Below are 13,457 nucleotides of genomic sequence, written 5' to 3'. Positions count from 1 at the left end.
TTAAAAATCTGATATTGATAAACTCAGATATGTACTCTGCAGTACAATTGCAAACAGCAGTAACTACACATTTGGTTGAAATTAAGTTAAGACTAAGACTGAAATCAGTCATTGTAGTATCTGTTTTATCTTGTGATTAAAGCCTTGTTCACACTGGCAGTTTGAAGTGACTCAAATCCCATTGGTTTGCCTTTCTGATTAGAATATGTTATTTTTCCTGCAGTCTGAATAGCCAAAAGGCTAATGGAATCTGATATTTCAAGCCACATTTTAAACCACCTTCGTAGTCCTGGCTAAGTCCTGGCTATGCGACTTGTCTGAAGGTGAAATCTGATTTATTTGTCCTCAAGTGGTTTTTAGACTGCTATTTGGCATATCTTGTTGCTTGCTAGCTACTCTGTTTGACAAGAACATGTGGTAGATAACTAGCTTGTTTACAAACAAATGAGTGAATGTGCTAGGTAGCTAAACAGCTACCTAGCTAGCTAGTTGACTGCTATGGCTAGCCAAAAAGGACTCATTTTGAAAGTTGGGTCATCTTTAGGCTTTAAAAGTGTTCTTACACTATGACTTTGAACATTCAAAGCAACTGGGAAATGTCCATGGCAGGCATTGTTGTCACCTTAGCTTGATACATAACTTCTGAGTGATAGGAAGCACAAGGACCACCACCAATCAGGCTACACCACTGCACACACACCAGTCGTTACTATGACAACTAGCGTAGCCATGTCAGAAAATGACTGCTGTCTGAACACACACAAATACACCACTTTACACACAAATCCCATTTGGTAACTTGCTGTTTGAACAGTCAGTATTCCAAAAAGTGATTTAAAACAACAAAACTGATTTGAGCATTAAGGCCTGCGGTGTAAAGTGGTGTAAAGTACTTAAGTAAAAATACTTTAAAGTACTACTTAAGTCGTTTTTTGAGGTATCTGTACTATACTTTACTATTTATATTTTTGACTACTTTTACTTTTACTTCACTACATACACTACACTACAGTACAAAAGTACTCGTTACATTTGAATGCTTAGCAGAACAGGAAAATGGTCCAATTCATGCACTTATCAACAGAACATCCCTGGTCATCCATACTGCCTCGATTCAGGCAGACTTAATAAACACACATGCTTAGTTTGTAAATTATGGGTTTCCATGGCTGAGCAGTAGCACACAAGACTAAGATCACCATGCGCAATGCCAAGCGTTGGCTGGAGTGATGTAAAACTTATCGCTATTGGACTCTGGAGCATTGGAAACGTGTTCTCTGGAGTGATGAATCACGCTTCACCATCTGGCAGTCCAACAGATGAATCTAGATTTGGCGGATGCCAGGAAAACACTATCTGCCCCAATGCATAGCGCCAACTGTAAAGTTTGGTGGAGGAGGAATAATGGTCTGAGGCTGTTTTTCATGGTTTGGGCTAGGCCCCTTAGTTCCAGTGAAGAGAATCGTAACGCTACAGCATACAGTGACATTCTAGATGATTCTGTGCTCCCATCTTTGTGGCAACAGTTTGGGGAAGGCCCTTTCCTGTTTCAGCAGGAAACAGAAAGCGATGTCCATACATCGGAAATGGTTTGTTGAGATTGGTGTAGAAGAACTTGACTGGCCTGCACAGAGCCCTGACCTCATCCCCATCAAACACATTTGGGATGAATTGGAACGTCGACTGCGAGCCAGGTCTAATTGCCCAACATCATTGCCCAACTTCCCTAATGCTCTTGTGGCTGAAAGGGAGCAAGTCCCCACAGCAATGTTCCAACATCTAGTGGAAAGCCTTCACAGAAGATTGGAGGCTGTTATACCCGCAACTCCATATTAGTGCCCATGATTTTGGAATGAGATGTTCGACTTGCAAGTGTCCACATACTTTTGGCCATGTAATGTATATATCAACTCAAACACTTGTTATTTTGCAGCAACAGTCTTCGACAACTCATCCACATCGCCTCGATAATTTACACAGTCATGCTTAGCCATCATGGCAACCGTGTAGGCTTCAGCCTGTGCTTGTATGGCATTTCTGAGTGGGAATTGTTGCTCATTTCGATCAGCTCAGTTCACTATCCATGACATATTTTAGAATTCATGATTGCTGAGCCGGTAACTGTAGGCTATTCAACAAGTAGAATTATTTGCGCAAATTGATGAAAGGGATGGACCCTGGCCACTCGGACAGATCATCATTGTCTGCTGTATTTCAATTTGCCAGGGAAAGCTCTCATCTCCCATCTCAGTCAAGCACATGCACGGCTACAGGCTACTTGCCCAGCTGATGTTTGCCATTTAAGTATCACTGTAGCCTACTTTTGTTTCTCATCACTACATCGCATAACCCTGGCGGAATTTTGATTCCCCCATCATGCTACCACGTCTAGCCATCATCCCATGTTAATATAAATTAATTAACTACAGCTATCAGATCCAGATGGAGCATTGTAAATTCACATTTAGGCATAGACTCTGAGGCATTTTTAGACCCACTAGGCCTGTCCGGTAAACAATATGTTGTCTTGTGTCAAATGTTATTTTGCAGGAAGTGCACAGATATATCCAAATCTATCCTCTACAGGGACAAGGGTACATGTTCTGTTTATATTGGTTCGCAAGTGTAATCCCTGTTTAGCCTGTTTATCTGAAGATATTCATCATTATTATGGCTCCCGAGTGACACAGCGGTCTAAGGCACTGCATCTCAGTGCTAGAGGCGTCACTACAGACCCTGGTTCGATTCCAGGCTGTATCACAACCGACTGGGATTGGGAGTCCCATAGGACGGCATACAATTGGCCCAGCGTTGTCCGGGTTAAGGTTTGGCCGGTGTAGGCCGTCATTGTAAATAAGAATTTGTTCTTAACTGTCTTGCCTAGTTAAATATCAAATAAAACAATTGCTCATTGTCACTTCATTCTTGAGTTCTCCATGCAATGCATAGTCATTATAATATAGCCTTTGTAGCGGATATTGTTACTGCACAAATCAATACAATCAGATTGTATCGTCATATAGGATAGACATGGTGTAGGCCTCACAGTTCAATGACATGCTTACTGGTGGCAATCTTGTTCACTCATCATAGGGTGATGCCAATTTTATTAGATCATGTTGATCTAGCGTACATTTGCAGTGAAGGCTTGTTTGGTTTCAGGTGTGTAGCTCATGGAACTACTCTTTCCCCATGTTGTGCTGTTTCCTAGTGATGTTATGTTGGATACCAGGGCTCTGGGGCATGTGTCGAAATCAGAACAAGGCATTTACCTGCTTAGTGATCAGTGTTGCCAACTCCTCAGTAAGGAAAGTAGCTATTGGCTGTCCTAAAAGTCGCTAGAAGTTGCTAAATGACGTCATCCCCTAATTTGCATAATTGGCCATGTGCATGTAATTGTGATGGACTAGGAGGAGAGGGAGAGACAAAAAGTCTCTGTAGGAGAGAGGAATAACGTCGTGGGAGAGACAAAAAGTTAGTAAAACACACCCTAAATATGTTTAGAACTACAAATGAACTTTCTTCTGTCGATTCTTGTTTTTTTTATGTCACAATTCCAACCCTCCTTTATCCTGGCTCGGGACCGGAAAAATTGACCCAAAAGAGACACTCTGGCGGAGTTACTTCATTTTTTATTTAAGTTTTTATTAAAAAAAATTGTTTTTTGTTTAGTTTTCTTAAGGTTAAAAACCAAACCAAATTATGGTCCACTTAGGAGCCTACAACAGGTCACAGTAAAACAAGAACATTTTTAAACATTACATTTTTTAATTTTTATGTATACAATGGACCAAAAAGAGACAATAGAAAAAACTGTCAATGGCAATGTGAGAAAATTATGGTAACTAGTCTGGCCCTAATTCAGGTTAATAGTTTTTTTTAACGTAAGCCAGGGCGGGATCAGCCAGCGGCGGCTTCCCGCATGCGCGATTCATTTGCAGTCTGGATGCGGAGGGATGAACATCTCCTGCTCTGACTGCAGCTGGGAGGGACTGCTGCGCGAGGACTGGACCGCCTGTGAGTGCTTTGGGACTGGGGTGAGGCCGAGGGGTCTGAATATTTGCTAAATTTAGCGACTAAGTCGCTAAGTTGGCAACACTGGTTCATTTATGCGTGCCTTGTGTGGATCAGAAGTACTTCATCAATGACGTCCGGAGCATCGTTTGATCACATGCTTTTTCAAAGCGTATGTTGCGAAATGTGAGATCCCACTGATTTCTTCGATTCCTAGCTGCTTTCAAACTACAACCTTTACTGGACACACCTGTGTTCTGATGATGCTGTTAATCAGCTTCTTGATATACCACAAAAGATGGATGGATTATCTTGGCAAAGGAGAAATGCAAACAAATTTGCGCACAAAACTTGAAAGAAATAAGCTTTTTGTGTATGGAATATTTCTGGGTATTTTATTTCAGCTGATGATACATGGGACCAACACTTTACATGTTGCATAGGGAACTATGGAACGTTCAGGGATGTGAGGGTATGAGGTTGAATCCCGTTGAAAGCACACTATTTAGAAAGTTGTGAACCACACTTTCTGTACTGTTCAAATAATTTGTTTTATTTAGTATAGTATAAGCTTCTGTCTTAAGCATCCTAAATAATGCCATAGCTTTTGAAAAATAATAAACTTGAAGGGAAAAAAGGGAAGCAATGTAAGATGCAAACCTGGTATTCCAACTAATTATAGGCTACTAAAGCCAACGACATACCGCTGCGCTACAGAGTTTATGAAAACTGTGGAGAAAAAAACATATTTGATGATCACACGCTGCTATTTATTGTTGACCAGCAGATGCCACTAATGTGCATTGTGAACAGATAATGAAGCTCTGAGTAATGTACAGTTTTTCGGCACAATTTGGTGAAAGCGCCGACGCCTTCAGAAAGCTTCGGTATCCCATCACTACTGTTTCCTCTTCCCTCGCTATTACTCTTGTAATAAATGTTGTTTTTATTTGACCTTAACACATAGCTATAATACTGTTATAATGCCTTCCTTATTAAAGCAGACTTTGTTGCAAATATCTTGCTACACCCCACAGTTAAACACGTACTGCCCGTAACAGATACTAACCTCACTCCCACACGCAGGGGAGGATGGCTGACTCAGACCTTTTATGACCACTGATAAGGCAGGCATGCCACTATACGAGCACGCACATGCACACACACACACACACACCCTTGTTTCAGGCTGGGTTTCCAAGAACAAAGAACAGTGCCAAGAACCAATGGGACATTGACACCAGCCTGGAGGGGACGATCCTCCACTTACAACGACCAGTCAGGAGCACGAACTACCAGAATCTACCTACGTCATTCACTGTATAACATGCACTGTACACTATGTTTCGGGGCTCTCTTCTGCTAGTTCCTTCCGAGCTAAATGAACGAGTCCGTGCACGCTTTGCTCAGATATCTTTACCTCCAAATAAACGGTCTTTACTATACCTTATCCACCTCGTCCAGCGTCTCAACTTGGTCTCATTTCTCAAGTAACGATTCATCAACACTCTCTCCTCTCTATTAATTATATTACAATGTATGGAATGCTATATAATATCCGCACGTCTTTCATGGTCGTACCCCACCGGCCGTGAGCACTCCTGTCCACTGGTCTACACAGGCTGATTGCTGTTCAGAGCTACTTGGTTGCATTGGAGTGGACTACTAAGGTGACCTCGAGAGAGTTTGTCGAACGGCCTCGACGACAATCCATCGCAGCAATCGTGGATTGGTATTGTATAATAAGAGACCATGTTTAAGTTTATAAGCTATTAATTTATATTTGATATTAAGTTGGCTCACGTAATCGTAGCCTTGCACAAGTGATGCTTTGCAACATTAGTCAATTTCAATTGATTCGTCAGCGATCCAAATGGAATATTTCATCCATGATTTATGAGCTACTAATGCCTTCAACTCTCATCAATCTTGGCATTTTTATTTAATTTATTTGTATTTAATCTTGTTATAAACAAAATGTCTTCCGTTTCCTTGAGATGTCGAGTCAGAACTGATTGCAGGGACTATCTCGAATAATACCAGCAGCAAACTATGTGGCAGGGTGGCCATTGACAGTAATACAGTTGAAGTCGGAAGTTTACATACACGTTTTTCCAACCACTCCACAAAGTTCTTGTTAACAAACTATAGTTTTGGCAAGTCGGTTAGGACATCTACTTTGTGCATGACACAAGTAATTTTTCCAACAACTTTTTACAGACAGATTATTTCATTTATAATTCACTGTATCACAATTCCAGTGGGTCAGAAGTTTACATCCACTAAGTTGACTGTGCCTTTAAACAGCTTGGAAAATTCCAGAAAATTGTGTCATGGCTTTAGAAGCTTCTGATAGGCTAATTGACATAATTTGAGTCAATTGGAGGTGTACCTGTGGATGCATTTCAAGGCCTACCTTCAAACTCAGTGCCTCTTTGCTTGACATCATGGGGAAATCAGCCAAGACCTCATAAAAAAAAAAATTGGCCTCCACATGTCTGGTTCATCCTTGGGAGCAATTTCCAAACGGCTGAAGGTACCACGCTCATCTGTACAAACAATAGTATGCAAGTATGAACACCATGGGACCACGCAGCCGTCATACCGCTCAGGAAGGCGATGCATTCTGTCTCCTAGATATGAACGTATGTAACAGATGTATAATGTACTCTCCATGCGTTGTGTTTTCTCAAAATAAATCACTTCGGCCAGTGGTCCCAGTTGAGCATCATTTATTTCTGTTGTTAAATGGGAAACAGCACGTTAGTTGTGCAAGGCTTAACAGTATTGATGGCTGTTGATGGCAAAATCCCTTGCATCACATTTTCCTACTGGGCAAACAAAATACAATACAAAATATAACATGTGTAAATACCTGTTGTTAAATGGGAAACAGCACGTTAGTTGTGCAGGGCTTAACAGTATTGATGGCAAAATCTGTAGCATGAAGACAACTGTGTTAGCAGTGGCTTATGTGACCATGACATCGGTGTATGCTAGCTAACACACTTATTTACAGCAATCATATGCCAAAGCACATCCCAGAAAGCCCCTCAATCCCTAACAGGTACCATATACCCACACATGTATAAATCAGTAACGTACAGCAAACTTGTACACATTGGAAAATAGAAAACAGTATTCAGAACGTGACCTACCCCTTGCATCACATTTTCCTACTCGGAAGACCTGACGTTCTCGATCTCCCCCTATCTGCAAGCGGGGCCATTGACAACACACCTTATTGTCATCGGAGTTGAACTAACCAATAAGAATGCTTGAACATAAAATACACATTTCTTTAGAGGCAAGTGGAAACATAACTGATTGTCTATGTCTATACGTTAGTTGCTTGTGTCTGCACTTTCGTTATATAGCTTCACGTTCGTTTGTTGTTTTTGTATAGTTTGTCAGTGTTCTTCGTTAAATAAATTCAACAATGTATTCTAACCACGCTGTGCTTTGGTCCGATCCTTGCTCCTCCTCAAACGAGGAGGATTACGACGTTCGTGAGAATAACCAACCCTGTTACACATACTCTGGTGCGAAAAGTGCAAATCAATCCCAGAACAACAGCAAAGGACCTTGTGAAGATGCTGGAGAAAACACGTACAAAAGTATCTATATCCACAGTAAAACGAGTCCTATATCGACATAACCTGAAAGGCCGCTCAGCAAGGAAGAAGCCACTGCTCCAAAACCGCCATAAAAAAGCCAGGCTACGGTTTGCAACTGCACATGGGGTCAAAGATCGTACTTTTTGGAGAAATGTCCACTGGTCTGATGAAACAAAAATAGAACTGTTTTGCCATAATGACCATTGTTATGTTTGGAGATAAAGGGGGAGGCTTGCAAGCCGAAGAACACCATCCCAACCTTGAAGCACGGGGGTGGCAGTATCATGTTGTGCGGGTGCTTTGCTGCAGGAGGGACTGGTGTACTTCACAAAATAGATGGCATCATGAGGTAGGGAAATTATGTGGATATATTGAAGGAACGTCTCAAGACATCAGTCAGGAAGTTAAAGCTTGGTCGCAAATGGGTCTTCCAAATGCACAATGACCCCAAGTATACTTCCAAAGTTATGGCAAAATGGCTTAAGGACAACAAAGTCAAGGTATTGGAGTGGCCATCACAAAGCCCTGACCTCAATCCTATAGAAAATGTGTGGGCAGAACTGAAAAAGCGTGTGCGAGCAAGGAGGCCTAAAAACCTGACGCAGTTACACCAGCTCTGTCAGGAGCAATGGGTCAAAATTCACCCAACTTATTGTGAGAAGCTTGTGGAAGGCTACCCGAAACGTTTGACCCAAGTTAAACAATTTAAAGGCAATGCTACCAAATACTAATTGATTGTATGTAAACTTCTGACCCACTGGGAATGTGATGAAATAAATAAAAGCTAAAATAAATCATTCTTTCTACTATTATTCTGACATTTCACATTCTTAAAATAAAGTGGTGATCCTAACTGACCTAAGAGAGGGAATTTTTACTAGGATTAAATGTCAGGAATTGTGAAACTGAGTTTAAATGTATATGGCTAAGGTGTATGTAAACTTCCGACTTCAACTGTATGTCAATCAAGAACTGTGGCTTTCAGCTTCAGTTGTTGCTCGTAGCTTATTCATGTAATTTCATGGTTTTCTCCTCATTCTAATAATGTGTTATTGTTACAGGTGGAGCTTCAATCTTAAGATTGGGTCACACCTTGCCGAACTGATCCGGGAAAATGCTTCTTTACGCAAGCTTCAAACATCCTACCCTACTTACAACAGTTTGGTCCCACAGCCACTACCTTCTGGTTGCAAATTAAGGCTGCCTAACAATGGGTTTACCACACTGTTTCCTTTACTACTAGCATACAAGGTTCATCTGGTACCTGCACGGGTTTGGATAGCACTCAGTTTTTCACAACACTTTTACTCAAGTGCCTTTTTTAGGGTTGGCCCCACAGTTTCTATGGTCATGTTGCAATAGCGCCTGTTTCAGATATCATTATGGGTTAGGAGGTTGGGTCTGAGTATGGGTTTACTTGGACGCTTCCCATCCGTTTACCTTTGTGGAAATTTTTAGGCTAGTAGTCCGCTGTTCATCGTTTTTACATTACGGATAATTGGTTAATCTTTAGTGGGCCTCATAGGCCTAGCGTCAGCATGTCGCACACTAGGCGAATCACATTAGTCAGGCACTATGTCTAGTTGTCGTCTCATGCCATCTTTTCCCATTTATATCCAATTAGAACAACTTTTCATCGCAACACAACCATTTTAATCTCTACCCTAAGCTACTTGCTACCTGTTTTGCAGCATATGCTTGCAGTCTCAGACTAGGCAGTTCCCTCCGCTTGACGTCTCCGTAAGGTCTTTCTTTTTCATGGTCCCTTCAATGGCATTCACAACTCCTTCTATTATACATTTTCTTCACGTGATGTAGGGATTCTGATCTGGTCTCCTCACCTTAATCACTAGCTTCACTCAAGCATTTTAAATTGGGTTCCTGCGGTACTAGCATAAGAGCTCGCACCTACACTTATCCTTTCTCTTGCTTTATGCTTATATTTTTCCACGCTGGACCGTGCTCTGACATATTACATTTGATTTATATCCCTCCCATTCTACCCTCTGTTTCATTCCTCTAATTTCTTAAGTAATATAAAGGTCCTATCTTTCCTCTCTATGATACACTGGTCTTTCGTTCAGAACTGGAGCATTAACCACTGCAGCTACATTAGGTATAATTCCACCATCACTCTCCTTAGCCAGCAACTAGGTTGGCTATGTGCTGCTACACCTCACTTGTTAAGCCAAATCTATTTGACTTCTTCTCAGCAATGGCTCCTTACCATAACTATCAATAGCTAATTTAGTTGGCGAGCTTTCAATGACACGCATGTATGTGGCAGTCATTTATATTACACCTGGCTTTTGGGTCACACACCTTTATGCATGCATCACCATCCCTCGTTTACTGCATGCACGACTGGGTTCAAAGGAGCAAACGTATCATATTTCCCAAATCGCATTAGAATGTGTGGTCGGGTTCTACGTACCAGAGGGCGTAACATTTCTTCTAAATAAATGAGTGTAACAATAAGAATCACTCAGCAGATCAGCATTGGGCTAAACTCGGTTAGGTGCCCATATCTCACATCCGGCGCCGGAAAGAGATGGCCGCCTCGCTTCGCATTCCTTGGAAAATATGCAGTATTTTGCTTTTTTATGTGTTATTTCTTACATCGGTACCCCAGGTAATCTTAGATTTCATTACATACAGTCGGGAGGAACTACTGAATATACGATTAACGTCAACTCATCATCGTTCCTACCAGGAATATGACTTTCCCGAAACGGATCCAGTGTTTTGCCTTCCACCCAATACAATGGATCTGATCCCAGCCGGCGACCCTGTGCGACGCCGTAAAAGGGGCAAACGAGGCGGTCTCGTGGTCAGGCTTCGGAGACGGGCACATCGCGCTCCACTCCCTAGCATACTACTCGCCAATGTCCAGTCTCTTGACAATAAGGTTGATGAAATCCGAGCACGGGTAGCATTCCAGAGAGACATCAGGGATTGCAACGTGCTCTGCTTCACGGAAACATGGCTAACTCAAGAGACGCTAACGGAGTCGGTGCAGCCAGCTGGTTTCTTCATGCATCGCGCCGACAGAAACAAACATCTTTCTGGTAAGAAGAGGGGCGGGGGGGTATGCCTTATGATTAACGAGACGTGGTGTGATCATCATAACAACACACAGGAACTCAAGTCATTCTGTTCACCTGATCTAGAACTCCTCACAATCAAATGTCGACCGCATTATCTACCAAGGGAATTCTCTTCAATCATAATCACAGCCGTATATATTCCCCCCCAAGCAGACACATCGATGGCCCTGAACGAACTTTATCTGACTCTTTGTAAACTGGAAACCACACACCCTGAGGCTGCATTCATCGTAGCTGGGGATTTTAACAAGGCTAATCTAAAAACAAAACTCCCTAAATTCTATCAGCATATCGATTGTGCTACCAGGGCTGGAAAAACCCTAGATCATTGTTATACTAATTTCCGCGACGCATATAAGGCCCTCCCCCGCCCCCCTTTCGGAAAAGCTGACCACGACTCCATTTTGTTGATTCCAGCCTACAAACAGAAACTAAAACAACAAGCTCCCGCGCTCAGGTCTGTTCAACGCTGGTCCGACCAATCTGAATCCACGCTTCAAGACTGCTTCGATCACGCGGATTGGAATATGTTCCGCATTGCGTCCAACAACAATATTGACGAATATGCTGATTCGGTGAGCGAGTTCATTAGGAAGTGCATTGACGATGTCGTACCCACAGCAACGATTAAAACATTCCCAAACCAGAAACCGTGGATTGACGGCAGCATTCGCGTGAAACTGAAAGCGCGAACCACTGCTTTTAACCAGGGCAAGGTGACCGGAAGCATGACCGAATACAAACAGTGTAGCTATTCTCTCCGCAAGGCAATCAAACAGGCTAAGTCCCAGTACAGAGACAAAATCGAGTCGCAATTCAACAGCTCAGACACAAGAGGTATGTGGCAGGGTCTACAGTCAATCACGGATTACAAAAAGAAAACCAGCCCCGTCGCGGACCAGGATGTCTTGCTCCCAGACAGGCTAAACAACTTTTTTGCCCGCTTTGAGGACAATACAGTGCCACTGACACGGCCCCCTACCAAAACCTGCGGGCTCTCCTTCACTGCAGCCGAGGTGAGTAAAACATTTAAACGTGTTAACCCTCGCAAGGCTGCAGGCCCAGACGGCATTCCCAGCCGCGTCCTCAGAGCATGCGCAGACCAGCTGGCTGGTGTGTTTACGGACATATTCAATCAATCCTTATCCCAGTCTGCTGTTCCCACATGCTTCAAGAGGGCCACCATTGTTCCTGTTCCCAAGAAAGCTAAGGTAACTGAGCTAAACGACTACCGCCCCGTAGCACTCACTTCCGTCATCATGAAGTGCTTTGAGAGACTAGTCAAGGACCATATCACCTCCACCCTACCGGACACCCTAGACCCACTCCAATTTGCTTACCGACCCAATAGGTCCACAGACGACGCAATCGCAACCACACTGCACACTGCCCTAACCCATCTGGACAAGAGGAATACCCATGTGAGAATGCTGTTCATCGATTACAGCTCAGCATTTAACACCATAGTACCCTCCAAACTCGTCATCAAGCTCGAGACCCTGGGTCTCAACCCCGCCCTGTGCAACTGGGTCCTGGACTTCCTGACGGGCCGCCCCCAGGTGGTGAGGGTAGGTAACAACATCTCCACCCCGCTGATCCTCAACACTGGGGCCCCACAAGGGTGCGTTCTGAGCCCTCTCCTGTACTCCCTGTTCACCCACGACTGCGTGGCCATGCACGCCTCCAACTCAATCATCAAGTTTGCGGATGACACTACAGTGGTAGGCTTGATTACCAACAACGACGAGACGGCCTACAGGGAGGAGGTGAGGGCCCTCGGAGTGTGGTGTCAGGAAAATAACCTCACACTCAACGTCAACAAAACAAAGGAGATGATTGTGGACTTCAGGAAACAGCAGAGGGAGCACCCCCCTATCCACATCGACGGGTCAGTAGTGGAGAAGGTGGAAAGTTTTAAGTTCCTCGGTGTACACATCACGGACAAATTGAATTGGTCCACCCACACAGACAGCGTTGTGAAGAAGGCGCAGCAGCGCCTCTTCAACCTCAGGAGGCTGAAGAAATTCGGCTTGTCACCAAAAGCACTCACAAACTTCTACAGATGCACAATCGAGAGCATCCTGTCGGGCTGTATCACCGCCTGGTACGGCAACTGCTCCGCCCATGTAGGAGTAAATGAGATGTATAGGACAGCACATAGATGTATAAAATGGCTGAACATTAAAAATAGATCACAGTAATGAAAGGGAGACACATGGTCTGCTGACCTGACACTAATGAAAGGGAGAGACACAGGGTCTGCTGACCTGACACTAATGATAAAGAGATTCATAGTCAGCTGCTTCTAAAATGAAGGCCTATAGGGTAGAGTCTGCTGATTCCAATAAAGGCAAACAAAACAAAGAGTACATTGACACATTATGCTGACACACTAAAGATAGAGGGACCCATGGTCAGCTGCTTCTAAAAACATATAGGACAGAATCTGCTGATTCCAATGGGGGCAAAGTGCATTGACACATTGATGAAAGCAAGAGACACAGAATCTGCTGACACACTAGGATGGAGGGTCCGGCCACCATTGTAGTCTAGCTGAGAGCAGATATGAGCGTTATTGGGTGTGAATAAGTAGGAGGCTTGAACTAAAAGATAAGGGTGGTGAAAGACTTAAGAAAAGAAACGTCATTTGCATAAGGAATGGACATAGTGCTATGTGTGTATAAATATAGGAGCTAAGGCTCTGGGAAGGGAGGGTGTG

This window comes from Salvelinus alpinus, chromosome 4 (genome assembly GCF_045679555.1).
Source record: "Salvelinus alpinus chromosome 4, SLU_Salpinus.1, whole genome shotgun sequence".
Classification (NCBI taxonomy): Eukaryota; Metazoa; Chordata; class Actinopteri; order Salmoniformes; family Salmonidae; genus Salvelinus; species Salvelinus alpinus.
This window is presented reverse-complemented; position numbering follows the sequence as displayed.